Source organism: Elephas maximus, chromosome 25 (genome assembly GCF_024166365.1).
Source record: "Elephas maximus indicus isolate mEleMax1 chromosome 25, mEleMax1 primary haplotype, whole genome shotgun sequence".
Taxonomy (NCBI): Eukaryota; Metazoa; Chordata; class Mammalia; order Proboscidea; family Elephantidae; genus Elephas; species Elephas maximus.
This window is the reverse complement of record NC_064843.1, coordinates 13,843,511-13,847,731: the sequence shown is the minus strand read 5'-3', so window position 1 is coordinate 13,847,731 and position 4,221 is coordinate 13,843,511. Positions and strand designations below refer to the sequence as shown.

The 4,221-nt window shown below is 41.0% G+C and overlaps 1 pseudogene; it reads right to left on the bottom strand.

Moving 5' to 3' along the window:
• Positions 1 to 1,125: 1,125 nt before the first annotated feature.
• On the bottom strand, positions 1,126 to 1,865 carry LOC126067826 (riboflavin kinase-like; annotated as a pseudogene).
• Between the last annotated feature and the right edge of the window lie 2,356 nt (positions 1,866 to 4,221).

The window sequence follows — 4,221 nt, the reverse complement described above, 5'->3', positions numbered from 1 at the left end:
ATTATTTATGCCTTTTCCCCCAGTTGCAAACACTATTTAGGCTGCCATTAAATTACATTGTCAGTTATGTATGTACAGAGTCTAGGCTTGCTCAGGACCACTCAGTTACATTAAAAAAAAAATAATAACTTTCTATTTTTCATAGTTTAATTGGCTTTTAAATAGTTTCCCAGGGTGGGGGGAAGGGACAACCACTTTGTGTTCCTTAAGAAACTGGTATATATAAATGCACTGCTATGTGTTAATTTAAATCTTGAGAGGTGAAGCCCTCCCCACCAAAAAAGACAAACAAAAAAGCAATGCAATATGGATCTACATGGCAATTGCTGTCTGTACTGTGGCATGGTGAAACTCTATAGCCAATTCAATCTCTTGTAAGTGTACGTCGTAAGATATTCTAACTCGACAAAAACGGATACTGACAATCACTTAAAGGAAAAAAGAACCAAAATCAAGAAAAATATTAATGAGAATATCTACTCTTCAAAAGGAGAGAGAAGTGTTCCCCAACAAAAAACGAGAGCTATAGATTTGAAAAACATTCATTTGTCCTAAAAAAAAAAAAAAATCAACAAACAATAGGAGGGAGTCAAGAACTGACTTGGAATTGAGACAGGCTTATTAGGAAAAAAAAAAAAATGAAAGCCTACAATGATCTGAATTCATGAAAGAAATGACTAATTTAAAGGAAACGTTGCCAAGTTTCCATGTCTATAATAAAATATGTAAATGCAATATACAAATACATATATGCTGGCACTTTACCAGGAGACTTATCCTTCTCATCTCAAACTAGTCACTTGTCTTTGCACCCATACTTCCATACACTTTCTTTCCATCATAAGAATAAAAGACCTTTCTAGTGGTACATTTTCAAAAGATTTGAAAGAGTTTTCATTAACATAAAGCATAAAAAAGAATCTTGATTTTTAAATGAATCTTTTTAGCACTGTGGCATGATGGGCTTGACAGTTGAAGCAAAACGTAGTAACTACACTGTAATGTTTAAAGTAATTTACAGCTGTAGGAAAATGTTTGATTTGAAGAACACGACCAAGATGAGACTGCATAGCGATGAACAGTGAAATACCAGAAAACAGTGAAATGAATAAATAAGATGATTTTTCAGCAGTGGCCATTTTGTATTTTGCTTTTAGGGACTTGGAAAGAAATTGTCTTCTCTGAGTTTCAAATATTCTGGTAAATCTAGCAATTTCTTAGCTTCCTCAATATCACCTTGAATTGCTGGAATAAGAGACTCTAAAGAATCAAAGTTCTTTTCTGGTCTCAGGCAGCCAATGATGGCCACGGTGAGGATTTCTGCATAGTAGTCGTCTTCGAAGGTAGGCATGATATGAGTTTCCATGGACTTTTTCTTAGTATGGGTTCCATCCTGTGCTCACCATCATCTTATGGACATCTCCACTTCCAACACTGGCCCAACCGCAATAAATCCCAGTGGGTACATCAGCTGAAAGATTATCTACTACTTGTTCCGGAAAAGTTAGTTGTAGGGATGCCCAGTTGTTTGGAGCCCCAGCTGAAGCCTTGTACCACTTGGCTGCAGCAGAAGACAAGGCCCCCAGACCAGCAGGGGGACACCGGCTGACCTCAGCCAGGAGGGAAGGTGGGCACACAATGGTCTGGGCTGGGCATACTACACGCAGTGGCGGATCCCTCACACCACTGACCCAGCAAAAGCTGCTGGGAGACTCAGAAGCTGCATCTGGAGTGCCCGTCTTCTCAACTTTCCTCAAGCTCCTCGAGGCCAGAGGCCAGGCTTTACTGTCTCTGGTTCCAACACTCGGCACAGAGCCCAGTGTATAGCAAATGCCAGTAGGTAGATAAATAATTGCTACATACATAAATAAATAAGCAAATAATTAGGACTCCCCAATTGTACTAAGATTGCTGACATTATTTAAGAATCGGGGCAAGAGGAGCCCTGGTGTCATAAGGAGCCCTGGTGGTGCAACAGTTAAGCACTCAGCTGCTAACTGACAGGTCAATGGTTCAAACGCACCCATCACCTCTACAGAAGAAAAGACCTGGCGATCTTATCCCGAAAACATTACAGCCTAGAAAACCGTATGAGGCAGTACTACTCTGTCACATGGGGTCACTACGAGTCAAATTAAGACAAAGTAGGAAGAAAGGCTTAGTGTTCTACGTCCAAAAATCAGCCAATGAAAACCCTATAGATCCCAGTGTTCTGTTGTGCATGAGGTCTCCATAAGTCAGAGGCCAACAGCAAAACAATCTGGTTGGGTGGACATGCCAGAATACACATAAGAAAAGAGTGAAGGATTTAAGGTGGTATATAACTAAATTGACTGCCACAAAGAAGCCTTATCATGTACAAATTCAAATGTTGCAATTTTCCCTTTTCATAAGGGATGCTGAAGGTTAGTGGCACACTCTGTAAAGGACTCATGGTGGGAATGGACCACTTGGGCGAATGCTGAGCTGAGAATCTAGCCTTTGCATCTCAGTACGACATTTCTTTCTCTGCTAGTCTCCTATGTGCCTGATTCTGGTGAAGGGATACAACAGTGCAGATTGAGGTAAATCAATGGATGTCATGGATTGAATTATGTCCCCCCAAGATTTTTTTTTAAGAAATACATGTATCAACTTGGTTAGGCCATGATTCCAAGTATTGTGTGGTTGTCCTCCATTTTGTGATTGTAATTTTATGTTGAGAGGATTAGGGTGGGATTGTAACACCACCCTTATTCAGGCCACCTCCCTGATCCAAGGTAAAGGGAGTTTCCCTGACATGTGGCCTGCACCACCTTTTATCTATCAAGAGATAAAAGGAAAGCGAAGCAAGCAGAGTTGGGGACTTCATACCACCAAGAAAGCAGCACCAGGAGCAGAGCGCATTCTTTGGACACGGGGTCCCTGCGCCTGAGAAGCTCCTCGAGCAGGGGAAGCCTCCCTCCAGAGCCCACAGAGAGAGAAAGACTTTCCCTGCACCCGACGCCCTGAATTTGGACTTGTAACCTACTAGACTGTGAGAGAATACATTTCTCTTTGTTAAAACCATCCACCTGTGGTATTTCTGTTACAGTAGTACTAGATGACTAAGACAATAAGGACTGTGCAATATGCAATGGTATAAAACCAAACCAAACCTGTTGCCGTGGAGTTGATTCCAACTCATAGTGACCCTATGGGACATAGTAGAACTTCCCCATGGGGTTTCCAAGGAGCACCTGGTGGATTCAAACTACCAACCTTTTGGTTTGCAGCAAAATTCTTTAACCACTACGCCACCAGGGTTTCCGTGCAATGGTATAGTGTTTACGCAAATAGTTTTATAAGTGACATTGGTAGAGGGTCGCTATGAGTTGGAATTGACTCAATGGCAGTGGGTCTAGTTTTGCTGGTTTTAAGGAGGTGACAAGGAGCCCTCGTGGTGCAGTGGTTAAGCTCTCAGCTGCTAATGAAAATGTTGGCAGTTTAAACCCACCAGCTGCTCCGAGGGAGAAAGATGTGGTAGTCTGCTTCCATAAAGATTTAAAGTCTTGGAAGCCCTATGGGACAATTCTACTCTGTCCTATAGGATCACTAGGAGTCAGAATTGACTCAAAGGCAACAGGGGGTGAAGAAGTCACTACAATTTCTCAGTTTTATTTTACTCTGCTTTGTGGGAGAAATTGTATGCTGTAGAAAAAGATCAGCGAATTCAATTTGGTGCATTGCTTGTTTTTTTTTTTTTTCCCTTCTGTTTTCCTTTTTTATTATCCAGTTTTTGCAAGCAAATAAGGCAACTGAAAAGACCATGGCTTAAGTCGGGCACACCTTAGTCATCAATGTAACATCTTTGCTTTTTAAAACTTCAAAGAGGTCTTTCGCAGCAGATTTTTCCAATGCACTATGTCATGCGATTTCTTGATTGCTGCTTCCATGGACATTGATCGTTGATAAAGTAGAATGAAACTGTTGACAATTTCAATTTTTTTCTCCACTTTCCATGATGAGGTTTATTGTATTGGTTCAGTTGTGAGGATTGTTTCCTTCACATTCAAGTGTAATCCCTACTGAAGGCTGTAGTCTTTGACTTTCCTCAGTAAGTACTTCATCTCATTTTCAGCATGCAAGGCCTAAATAGCCATTATTTGAGCACCGAGCTAGGATTTGCACTGCTCATCACCATTGTCCTAATTATTATTTGGCCTTTCAGATAGGCTTACTCATCTACACATCACCAAAGAA